Below are 12,888 nucleotides of genomic sequence, written 5' to 3'. Positions count from 1 at the left end.
GCAGTTTGGCCGTGGTTTGCGGCGCTGCCGTGGCGACTGGTTGGCGACTGTGGTGTGGCTGTGTGTAGCCCCATCCTCGGTGGTTTGAAAGGCGCGGGCGGTTGTGGCGCAGGTTTGGGGCTGCTCCGCACAGGCTGTCGGACGTTGGGCGGTAGCAAGCGCGGGAGGCGCGGCGCGGCGGCGCGCAGAGTGGCGGCCGCTCTCTCGGCCGTCCGCGCCCGCCCGCGACACTGGCTGGGCCTTGTGATTCTCTGCTCTGCTGCTGTGCTGTGCTTGCGTGCCTGCCTGCCGTCCCGCTCGCTCTCGCTCTCGCTCTCGCTGTGTGTTACGCGCGTCGTCGAAATGGCAGATCAGGCGGCTACGAACGAGACTGCTGCGGCACCCGCCGCCACCGGCACTACGAAGAAGGCCAAGTCTGCGTCGTCTGCGAAGAAGCCGCGCGCCAAGCCTGCGCACCCGCGCACCTCTGAGATGGTGACGGCCGCCATCAAGAGTCTGAAGGAGCGCGGCGGGTCGTCGCTGCAGGCGATCAAGAAGTACATTGCCGCGCACTACAAGCTGGACGCGGAGAAGCTGGCGCCGTTTATCAAGAAGTACCTCAAGTCGGCCGTCGTGGCGGGCGAGCTGGTGCAGACGAAGGGGAAGGGCGCGTCCGGCTCGTTCAAGCTTGCCGGCGCCGGCGGCGGGGGGGCGGCCGAGGGCGGCAAGGCTCGTGCTGGCGGTGCCAAGAAGAAGCGCGCCGCTCCGGCCAGCAAGGAGAAGAAGGGCGCCCGTGCGGCCGGCGCAAAGAAGGCTGGTGGCGTGAAGGCGGCGACCGGTCGGAAGGCGGGCGCCGCCAAGAAGGCGTCTGCGGCGTCGGCCGCTCCCGCGGGTGCGAAGAAGGCGGCTGCGGCCAAGCCGGCCAAGGCCAAGTCGCCGTCGAAGGCGAAGAAGGCCGCCAAGGTTCCGACGAAGAAGCCGAAGGCGCCGCGCCCGAAGAAGGCGACGACGCCGTCTAAGGCGAAGGCTTCGCCCAAGAAGAAGAAGTAGAGTAGAGGAGAAAGAGATGGGAGAAAGGAAGGGTTTGGCGCTTGACTCCGTCGTCCCCACCCCCCGTCGTCGTCTAGTGGCGCGCAAGAGACGCGCGGCCCAAAACGGCCCTTCTCAGGGCCATCAAAGCACGTCGGGGAAGGTTTTGATTGTCGTGTTGCGTTTGGTGTGGGTGTCTGTCTGTCTGGCGTTTCTGTATGCCCGTGGGGATGCTGTTTGCGTGCCGTGGTGGTTGGATTGCGGGGGTCGGTGGCGGGTGTGGGCGGCGGTAGCGGTAAGCGGTGTTGTTGTTGATTGTCGCCGTGTTTGTGGCGGCGGCCGACGGTTGGTTTTCTGTCACGTTGTTTTGTTTGAATACGTTGGTTGGCTTGCCTGCGTTCGTTCTTCTCGGATGTCTGTCTTGTCTAGTCGTGTCTGGTCTTTGTTGTTTTGTTCCTTTGTGTGTGTGTGTGTGTGTGTTATGTTTTGCAACGGGGGGCACGTTGAGATGTGGAAGGAGTCGGCGGGGATTTCGGTGGCGTGTAGAGCGAGCGAGCGCGCCTGCCTGGCCGTTGGCCGTCGGAGTGGAGTGCGGGTTTGTTTTTGTGTTTTCGAAACGAAAGCGGCGGCCGGCCGGCCAGCCACCCATGCGGTGTGACGTCGGCCGTTGGGTATTGTGCGCTTTGAGCGCCGGGGAGGGATGATGTGTGATTGTTGCGCGCTGCTAAGCAGGCAGGCAGAGTGAGCGGGTGTGGCGGACGGACGGGAAGTGGTGGTTGTTGTTTTTGGGTTGCGGGGCGAGAGGCAGGCGACCGACAAAGTTTGCTCGCGACGGAGAGATGTTAGTGGCCCTGAAAAGGGCCGTTTTTGTTTGTGCGGTGCGGTGCCGCGGCGCGGTTTAGGCGCGCTCGCCGCGGATGCGGCGCGCGAGCTGGATGTCCTTGGGCATGATGGTGACGCGCTTGGCGTGGATTGCGCACAGGTTGGTGTCTTCGAAGAGGCCGACGAGGTAGGCCTCGCTGGCCTCCTGCAGGGCCATGACTGCGGAGCTCTGGAAGCGCAGGTCGGTCTTGAAGTCCTGGGCGATCTCGCGCACTAGGCGCTGGAATGGCAGCTTGCGGATGAGCAGCTCTGTGCTCTTCTGGTAGCGCCTGATTTCTCGCAGGGCGACGGTGCCCGGCCTGTAGCGGTGGGGCTTCTTGACGCCTCCGGTGGCGGGCGCGCTCTTCCTCGCCGCCTTGGTGGCGAGCTGTTTGCGCGGCGCCTTTCCGCCGGTGGACTTGCGGGCCGTTTGCTTTGTGCGGGCCATAGCGGTAGCGGAGCGGCGTGCGTGGAGGTTAGGTGCGGCGCGGCGTCCGGTGCTGCCTTGACAACGGGCCCGCGCGCCTCCGTGCTGCGCTTATATGCCCTCGGTTGCGCGTGGTGGGGGGAGGGCGGGCCAGAGTCTATATAGGGGGGCGGCGGGCGCGCTGGGCGCAGACCGTAGCCGACTCGCCAGCCGCTGCAGCTGCTGTTTGTGCACGTTTTGCTTTGCCCGAGGAAGGAAGGATGACAGGCCGCGGCAAGGGAGGAAAGGGGCTCGGCAAGGGTGGCGCCAAGCGGCACCGCAAGGTGTTGCGCGACAACATCCAGGGCATCACGAAGCCCGCCATCCGCCGCCTGGCTCGCAGGGGCGGCGTGAAGCGCATCTCTGGTCTGATCTACGAGGAGACCCGCGGGGTGCTGAAGGTGTTCCTGGAGAACGTGATCCGCGACGCGGTGACGTACACTGAGCACGCCAAGCGCAAGACTGTGACGGCCATGGACGTGGTGTACGCCCTGAAGAGGCAGGGGCGCACCCTGTACGGTTTCGGCGGTTAGGCTGCGTCGCAGCGGGCGCTGGCCTTCCCGCGGCCGTGCTTGTGGGTGGGAGAGACTAGAAAACGGCCCTTTTCAGGGCCACCACACTGTTCGGAAGTTGAAAAGTGCGAAAGAGTCTGTGTTGTTTGTTTGTTTCTTTCTTTCCGTTTGAGCGACGTGATGTGACTGGGAGGGGAGAAGGAAAGGAAACGTGTCATGTGGCTGGCTGTGTGTGGGAGCTGCTTCGTTTGTGTTTGTTATTGTGTGTCGTTGTATCGATCGCGACGGAGATGGCGGGCTGTGTGTTGTTGTGCGAGAGGCGGTGATTATTTGCTTGCGTGGTTTGGCTCTGTGTGTTTGCGGCGGCGTTGGGGTTTCCGAGGCAAGGCGTGTGGGCACAGGCGGCCGGATCAGCTGTTTCGTTCGTGTCGACGGCCGTTGCGCGCGGGAGTGGAGGGCGGTGTGTCGACACGCCTCCCTGTAACAATGGTCATTATTGCTGCCGTTGTCGTTTGGAAGGCGACTGCGACCGTGCAAAATGAATGTGTGTGTGTGTGTTTGTTGGGCCACACGGGCTGTGTGGACGACAAGATGGCGGACGTGCGCCGGCGGCGGCTGTGCTGTGAAAGTGCAAAGTTAAAACAAAACAAGGTGCGGCGAGGACGACTGAAATTTTGCTTTGGACGTAGGTTTGTGTGGTGGCCCTGAAAAGGGCCGATTGTTGTGGGCCGGGCCGAGCCGAGCCGGCAAAGCGCGTTGCGTGCAGGGGAGCACGCGGCGCTGCGATTGCCTTGGCCTCCTTTAGGCCTTCTTCTCGGTCTTCTTTGGCAGCAGGACGGCCTGGATGTTGGGCAGGACACCACCCTGTGCGATGGTGACGCCCGACAGGAGCTTGTTGAGCTCCTCGTCGTTGCGGATGGCAAGCTGCAGGTGGCGCGGGATGATGCGCGTCTTCTTGTTGTCGCGGGCCGCGTTTCCGGCCAGCTCGAGCACCTCAGCCGCGAGGTACTCCATGACGGCGGCGAGGTAGACGGGCGCCCCGGCGCCGACGCGCTCTGCGTAGTTTCCCTTGCGCAGGAGGCGGTGGATTCTGCCGACCGGGAACTGGAGCCCAGCCCTGCTTGAGCGGGACTTTGACTTGCCCTTGACTTTGCCTCCCTTTCCGCGTCCGGACATGGCGATGGGCTAGCGACGGTGCACACGAAACGGAAACGAAAACGACCGGTGCGAGCGGCAGCGAGTCGAGCAGCGGAGTGCGTGCCGGCGCAGCGCGCGCTCCTCTCTAATTTCTTCCTCTTATTGGAAGGTGTTGCTGGGAAGGTTATTGTCCCTTGGGGACATTTCCTTCACTGTGGCTGTGTGTTTTGGATGTACTGTTCTTTTGTTTTTATCTGTTGTGGTGAGAGGTGTGTGGTTCTGTTGTTTTACTCGTAAGAGGTGTGTGGTTCTGTTGTTTTACTCAGAAGAGTATTGATTTGGGTCGCTTGTATTTATCATTTGTTTGGTCGTATTGGCCAAGTGTGTTGATGAGTTCATTATGTGCGGTACCGGCTGTGGCATAGAACTGTTCTGCCAGGTTTCGGAACCGTGTTTGTAATGTATCGATATCCGCCGCAGCATGTAGATCTGCTGTGGGGAATCGTGGAGGTAAGTGTAAGGCTCTCCGGAGAGCTCTGTTTTGAATTTTTTGTAGGCGGCCTATTGTCGATCTGGCTGCATAGCCCCATACGGGGCATGCGTATTCCAGTATCGGCCTAATAAGGCTTCTATAGACCGCTACTCCGGTGCTGGGGTCTAGTGAACTGCGTTCATTCAATATAGGGTAGAGGACTTGCATCCTTCCAAGGGCTTTCTTGCGGAGTTCCTCGATGTGGCACTTCCAAGTTAGTCGCTTGTCCAGTGTCACACCGAGGTATCTCGCCGTGTTTCTCCAGGGGAGATTTTGCCCTTGTAGCTGCAGCAGTTGGATGGGTCTTCTTAGGGGGCGGCGTTTCCCGATGCGTCTTGTTATCATAAGTGCCTGGGTCTTTTCAGTATTCAATGAGATGCGCCATTTCTTGGCCCATGAGTCAGTCCTGTTTAGTGCCGTTTGTAGTCTTCTCGTTACCAGGTTCCTGTTCGTGGAGCAGGAGAAGAAGGCGGTGTCGTCTGCATATTGTGCTGTTTGGACGTGCTGCGTTACAGGGATGTCGGCTGTGTAAAGGTTGTACAGGGTAGGACCCAGTACGGACCCTTGGGGCACTCCAGCGCGTATTCTTCTCCTGCTCGACTGTGATCGATCGATCTTAACGGAGAATGTCCTACTGGTTAGATAGCTCTGTATAAGTTTTACTATCGTCCCTGGGAAGCCTTGGGTGTACATTTTGTGCAAGATTCCGGTGTGCCAGACTGAATCAAAAGCCTTGGCGACGTCTAATAAGACGATCCCGCAGTAGCCCTTTCGGTTGAAGCTTTCTGTAGCTGCTTCAACTACCCTCATTATTTGTTGGGGGGCGGAGTGTTGTTGCTGGAAACCGAATTGAAATTTTGGCATAATTTGCTCTCTTCTGATGTGATCTTGAATCGGAGTTAAGAGGAGGCGCTCGTACAGTTTGCTGAGGGTGGGCAGGAGACTAATTGGTCTGTAGTGCTGCGGGAACACCGGGTCTTTCCCTGGTTTTGCGATCGCGACTACTTCTGCATGTTTCCACTGGGTCGGGAATTTTTGTGATCGCGTAATTTCATTGAAGATATCAGCTAAGTGGGTTATTGCCAGTGGCGGGATATGTTTTAGGAGTTCGTTGGTGAGCTGGTCGTGGCCTGGTGCCTTTTTTATTGGCAGTGACTTGATGGCTCCTGCCACGTCTTCAGGGCTGAAGAGTGGCGTGTATTCATCTTCGTCTTCTGCTGCTAAAAAGGTGGCCAGTTGTCTGCGAACTGTTTCGACGTGTTCCCTGTCCTGTGCCTCTGCTGGCGTGAATTGCTTCTCGAACACGTCGGCTAGCGCGTTTGCTTTGTCTACGGCGCTGAACTGCAGTCCACGTTCGCCGTGCAGAGGCGGCATTCTAGCGCGTCTTTTCGTGAACTGTTTTGTGGCTTGCCATAGACTGTGGTCTTCTAAGTTGAGAGTTGATAGTCTTTCGGACCATTGCTGGTTGCGGTGCTCAGTGAGCGCAACTTTCAACTCTCTTTGTAGTCTGTTGAGCAGCCTCCTTGTGTTTCTGTTGCCTGTGAGTTTCCACTCTTTGGCGATCCTGTTTTTGTGTCTTATTTGTGCAAGCAGGTGCTGGGGAAGTTGCCTGGGGCGGGGGGGACCCGCTGGCACAGGCGTGGCTTCCTCAGCTGCTTGCAGGATCGCTTTCGTGAGGTCTTCCAGCGTTTGCTCGACAGTGTCTGCTGTTGGAGGCGGCGCAGCCGGGGTGGGGGTGCTTTATGGGCTCGGGTGCGGCGGCCGGTTGCGCGCGCGCCCCATTGGTCGGCGGCCGCAACAGGGCGAGCTGGTAAAGGTGCGGCGGCGGCTGGCGGCGGGTGCCACTGTGTGGGGAGACGCTGACTAGAGCGGAGCGCTTGCTACTGGTGTTGCTGCTGCCGTACGTTCGTTCGAGATGCCGCCCAAGACTAGCGGGAAGGCCGCCAAGAAGGCTGGCAAGGCGCAGAAGAACATTTCGAAGGGCGACAAGAAGAAGAAGCGCAAGAGGAAGGAGAGCTATGCCATCTACATCTACAAGGTGCTGAAGCAGGTGCACCCTGACACGGGCATCTCGTCGAAGGCGATGAGCATCATGAACAGCTTCGTGAACGACATTTTCGAGCGCATTGCGGCCGAGGCTTCTCGCCTGGCGCACTACAACAAGCGCTCGACCATCACGTCCCGCGAGATCCAGACCGCTGTGCGGCTGTTGCTGCCTGGCGAGCTGGCCAAGCACGCCGTGAGCGAGGGCACGAAGGCGGTGACCAAGTACACGAGCTCCAAGTAAGGAGGTGGCTCTGGAGTGGAAGGAAGGATGGAGAAGGCTCCTCCGTTGCGAGAGCGGCAAAACGGCCCTTTTCAGGGCCACCAACTTGCCTTTTGCGGGAAGGGCGGAATTGTTGTTGTTGTTGTTTGTGTGGACGGCTGTGATGTATGTGTGCATTTTGATTGTGGGTGGGGGGGGGGCGCGTCAAAGCGTGTTGCGGGGGACGGCCACGAGGTTGGTCGCCGTGGCGTGGAATGGTGGCACGCCTCGTTGGAGTGGTTTTGACCCATTGGTGGTGGTGTGTGTGTGTTACCTGTCTGCGAGGGGGGACAGTGCGATCGGCGACTTTTGTGTCACCGTAACGACGGCCGTTTGCGGGTTTGTTTTTTGCACATCATACATGGCGAGGGTGAAATGTGAAATGTTTTTGTTTGGTTTTTTTTTGCCGCCCACTATTCCCTTTGCTGTACGCCGAGTTTGACAATGGTGCGACGTAACTGCAGCGTGGAGGTGTGTGAGTGACGTTGAAATTGAACGTGCCATTAAGACGCATTGTTGTTGTATTGTACTGTACGTGTACGGCGACACGCACGATGATGTACCATTCGACTCTGATTTTTGATAGCCGTGTCTGACTGATTGCGTACGACGCACGCACACCGATGTCGTCATTCAAGATGCACGCGTGTCCAGTGCAGTACAGTAAGCGCGACGCTAGACGGCGGCGGCGGCGGCGGCGGCGGCGGCGGCGGTCGTCGTTTGTTTGGCGAATGTCTGTACACGTGTTTGTCTGTGTCCATCCGGTATGTATGTGTTTGTTTGAAAGTGTTTTGTGTGTCGGTGACGTGGTCCGATCCGTCGCCCCCTGAGTAACTGTCGATCGGCGCGATAGACCGGCGTCACGCAACTGAACCGAAGTCTTGGGCACACCCGTCATACTGTTGTACACCGTCGCGCTGAGAACGGTGACGAAAGGTTGACTTTGATCGGTCGAATGTCTGGGCAGAACGTGAGGAATGAGGCAAGAGTGCAAGGAGGGGGGGCAAAAGAGAGAGGAAGGGAAAAAGGGGAGAAACGCATTCGTAGAGCAACGGAACGTTCCCGTGTCGGAGGCGTATTGGAGCCGCACTGAAATGCGTTTAACGGCGGCGCGGCTGCAAGTGTCTGCCGTGGTGAACGTTACCTTTGACGGCTGCATTGGGCTTTGCTTTTGCTTTTGCTTTTGCTTTCGCTTTCGCTTTCGCTTTCGCTTTCCCGGATGTACGTAACGTTTGTTGATATGGTTGTGAGGAAGAGTGTATGACAGTGCCGTGCCGTCCATGTTCGTGTGCCCTCCCATTGTGTGTATGCTATTGTCTGTGTACTTGAATGATGTATGTAGGTGTTAGTGGACATGTTTCACCAGTGGGGGGAAATGGATCGTCGATAGTTGGCGTCACTCTGTCACGGTCGAGATGACGCACCCTCCGTACAGAAAGGTGTCGAGAAAGTGTGTGTGTGTGTGTGTGCGTCCGTGAATTGGCAGTGTTTGGAGGTGGGCGTGCCCTGCATGTGGCCCGGAAGGCTGTTCGTTTGGCGGTAGTGTTGTGTGGACAGGGGAGGGGCATGCGTAACGCTGCTGGCATGGCATTTCGGGAGATGGGAGGGGGCAAACGAGGAGCGGCGGCCAAAGAAAGGCGGGACGGGGAGGGGCGCGGTGTGGGTGGCTTGCGCCTGTGCTCGGCGTTGTGGTTTGTGCAAAAGAGGAGGAGAAAAACAATGAGTTGCCAGGGAGGGGAGCGGTGTTGTGTTGTGGTTGTCGTGGTGTAGCCGCAGACGCGGCTGTCAGTGAACGTGGCGAGACGGACGGATGCGCGGAGGGGCGGGGGCGGCGCATTTCGCCGGTGCCGTGCCGTGCCGTGCCGTGCCTGACAGCCGCGTGGTCGCTGTGTTGTTGGTGGCGTGGGGGCGAGGAGAGTACCGTACGGGTGTGCTTGTGCGCCGGAAATGGCACACTGCGCCTGCCCGTCTTGGAGGCTGATGGCTGTGGTGTGGAAATGGGGCGCGGTGATGTTGAAGCAGTTGAAGAACAGAAAAGAAACCAAGAAAACGGGAGGCGTGATGCGGCGGTGGTGGTGAGAGCGGGAAAAACAAAACAAACAAAAAAAAAAACAACAAAAAAAAGAAGGAAAAACAACAAGAAACAAAAAAGAAAACAAAAAGTCTATCAATATTAGAATGTAAATGGAAATGGAAATGGACCCAGGTATAACCTCCCTGCACAAATAGCAGAGAGTCCGATGATAATAGAAATGTGCCAGAATGTTAACGTCCCTACAAAACAAACCCAACGATAATATTAATGAAAGAATGAACCGTATGTAACATTGCAACAGACATAATGAAACCTGATAAATTGTATAAGGGCAGCAGCGTTGACCTTTGGCCCTGTATTCAGAATAAAAAGAGCCAAAGATCGTCACCCCAATGAAAAAGACACTGAAACACGTATGTAACATAGCAGCGATGGCGAGACATTGTAGCATCTGTGACCAGAGAGTTTGCGCTGGACCGCGCGAGTGTTGCGAGCGGTTCTCAGTCAGTCAGTCAGTCAGTCGGTCGGTCGTTGCGAGTCTGTAGGTCTGTCTAGTTGAGGGCTGTACTCTGTCAGTAGTCGTCGCGTGCAGTACGCTAATAGTCGTCATGCAGAGCGGTCGGTCAGTAGTAGCAGCCGAGTGCGGTTGTGTGATGTAGGCGGTCGGCAACACTGGTCAAGATGGTGAATAAGGTATACTGTTAATTAATATAATCATTAGATAATGAACAATTTTATTTATTGTAATTATTCTCCAACAAGTTCCCCAATAATAATTTTTATTTCAAAAGCATTTTTCAAACATTTAATTTTTTATTGAACTGAAGAGTTCGTTGCACTTCACATTTCATTCCACTTCTTTGAAGAAAAATTTCACTAAAATCACAAAAAAAAAGAGAATATTATTATTTGCAATGCAGTTCCTCCAAGCGCTGCGCAACAAACAAGAGCAGAAATGTGACATCCATTTATTCTGAGGTAAGACTTTAATTCTGATTGTTTTGCACAGGGCCAAAGACCGATATTTCGGTTTAATTGAAGTTTCTTGTCACTGAACGGACTTTTAAATGTTGTGAAGAATTTATATTTGAGTCAGATTGCGAATTTAACATTTTTGTTGCCATTTTCAATACCTCTCATTGTGGGCGAGGTTACAATTAGCGCAATGTCCATTAGCATCCGTAAATAACATTGTCCATTATTTTAAATTTTGCGGGGAGGTTACAACGCACAAAAAAAAAAAAAACAAAACAAAAAATTGCATTTGTATCCGCTCCTCAATTGTAGATACCCCTTACACAGCTGTGTGCAATGAATGAGTGCTGGCTGGTAATTAATTGCACTCCTTGGAGGGAAATGCCATAGGAAGTAGTCTTTAAAAAGTGAATGTTTTTCGTTAAAAGACAAAAGTTACTTTAGAAAAAAGTAATAGTGGGGCTTTTTGTCGTTGAACAAAATAAGTACAATGAACATACGTTATCAGATTTGCGCAAAATGCAGCTTCACACTACCTTTTGATTATAACACAATATACTATACATCGTCCCGAACCGTGACCAGAGTCGCGAGACGAGCAGAGCACGCCGCCGACGCCCGCTCAGTACAACCGTCCACCCGCTACTACTGTCGACCGACTACTACCTCTCCCGACTCGCGCTACAATATATATAACAACTGTTCCTGGCGACCCGGTGCGTGCCACTACTGTCGTCTGGCGCGGTCCAAGCGCCGACTAGCAACGATAAATAACTCTCTGGTCAGACAGAGATGCTGTCATGCCTCGCCATCGCTCTGGTAATGAATACATACGTGTTGCAGCGTGCGTACCACCGGAACACGCAGTGGCGGAGCCAAAGACTGTGTTGTCGAGGTCGAGTGCGAGCGGGAAGAGAGGCAGCGTCGGCACGGAGATGCAAGCGAGCGCGAGACGCACGGGGGCTGCGGCGTGGCGCGTTTGCGGTCGGCGCCTTTGGTGGCAACGGCCGGGACAAGCAGCGGTGTATGGTGTGGTGCGGGGCGGACAGGGGCGGCGGTGGACGGGGAGGAGGCGGCGCGACGACGGCATGGGGGCGAAAACGGGACGGGGGACGGCGGATGTTGAGAGGCGTCACGCGCGGACAGGACACAGACACAGAGACACACAGATTGGAAAGGGAGGGTGCGCGGTAATAGTTGGGAATGTGCGTACCGTGCGGGACGGGAGTGGGCGAGGAACACGGTCGTGGCCCCTGTTTTGGGTGCGTGTGATGACGTCGGTGTGTTGTGGGAAGGGAAGGTGCTGTGGCGGCGGCGCGTAATGGGCGTAGGCCGAAAAGAGAAAGGAACGTCGGCAGTGTGTTGGCAAGCGTCGGTTCGACTGCGACGTTGATGGGCAGGGCAGGGCGAGGTTAATGGTGGTAGGAGTAGGCGTGTGGGCGCACAAAATCTGCCGCTGCAGGCGGTGCCGTAACCGCCATGGCGGGAAGGAGAGAGGGCCAAAGAAAGAAAGAAAGAAAGAAAGAAAGAAGAAAACAAAAAAAAAAAAAAAAAAGGAGGAGGGGGGGGCGAAAGTGGAGAGGCGGTGGTGTGAGAAGGGCGGGGGCGGAAGGAAGGCAGGAAGGACAAGAGGCGAGGCGACGGCTTGCTTTGTGTATCGGTCGGTCTCTGGCTATGCTTCGTTTTCTGCAGCAGGGTCGGTGCGCGGCGTGGCTCGCGGCAGTGGGAACGCCTGGCGGCTGGACGGCCAGCAATGCGGTTGGATGGGCGGCCACAGCACCGCACCTGTGCCCGAGGAGGAGACGCTGGCGGCGGGCCCTGAGGTGAGGCCGGCTCGGCTCGGCTGGGGCTGTGGATGTGTAGGTGTGCGCCGCTGCTGCAACAACGAGTAAAACGCGAGAAGAAGGGATGGCGGTAGAGAGAGGAAAAAAAAAAGGTCGTGTTGTGTTGATGCGCAGGCAGACGCGTACAGAGAGACGAGCCCGGTCTGCAGCAGGGTGTGGCCGTGCCGAGTGCAGAGCAGCGGCGGCTCGGTTCGGTTCGGCCCGGCCCGGCCCGGCCCGGCGGGCCGCGCTGTTGTCGCGGACGTGAGCGCCCCCTGGCGGGTGGCCGGAGGCGGCGCGGCGTGTTGGACGTGTGGCTGGTGGCAGTGCACAATTTGCGAGTGGCTGGCGGTGTGGTGTGGCGGTTGGCGCGTCGGGCGGCGGAGAGAGAGAGAGAGGGGGAGGAGAGGTATGTGTTGCGGGCGCCCTTTGCTGCGCTGCGTCGTTGCGTGTGCCGTACAGGGCGGGCGCTTGTCGACTGTGTGGGCGGTGTGGCGAATTGGCGTGAAACGGCTGCCGAGAGGTGTGTGGTAGCGAGCCGGTCGGTGTCAGTGCGAAGGGGAATGTGCGTGCGTTTGGCGGTTTCGGTGTGCTTTTTGCGGCGTGAGAGTGGGGAATTAGTGGGGCCGGCTGTTGTGTTGGTTCCTTGTGTCTTGTGTCGCGTAGCTTGATGGCAACGTGGAAGGACGCCGGTTTCGTTTCGAGCCTTGCGTGTGGTTGTCGACGTTGACTGGTTGGCGTGTGCATGTGTGGGTCGCGAGTGCGTTTTTGGCTGGCTGTGTGTGTGTGTGTGTGTGTGTGTGTGTGTGTGTGTGTGTGTTTTGGGGGGGAAGGGGGAGGCGGTGGTGAAAGTGCAGTCGTTGCCACGGGCGCGTCGTCGGGTGGGGCTGGGGCTGTGCGTCGTGGCGGAAAGGTGGTAGGTTGCGGGAAGCGAGCCCGTCGTTGACGGTGTCGCGTGAGTTGTGACTCGAGTGGGGCGCGGGGCGCGGGACAGGAGCAGCGTGCCGCTGCGTCGTGGTCGTCAGCAGAGGCTGTGCGTGTGCTTGTCCTTTTTGTGGGCGGTTCGTGCGAGGCGTTTTTTGTTTCGTGTTGCCCTAGTTGTTAGTTTATTTTTTTTTTGTGTTTGTTATTTTGAGACGACGACTGGTTGGTGGCGTGCGCGCGAAGTGGCGGTGTGCGCTTCCCGTGTCGTTTTGTTTTTGTTTGGTTTTTTTGTTTTTGTGTGTTTTTTTTT

The sequence above is a fragment of the Schistocerca piceifrons genome, unplaced genomic scaffold (genome assembly GCF_021461385.2).
Source record: "Schistocerca piceifrons isolate TAMUIC-IGC-003096 unplaced genomic scaffold, iqSchPice1.1 HiC_scaffold_426, whole genome shotgun sequence".
Lineage (NCBI taxonomy): Eukaryota > Metazoa > Arthropoda > Insecta > Orthoptera > Acrididae > Schistocerca > Schistocerca piceifrons.
Note: the sequence above shows the minus strand (reverse complement) of the source record.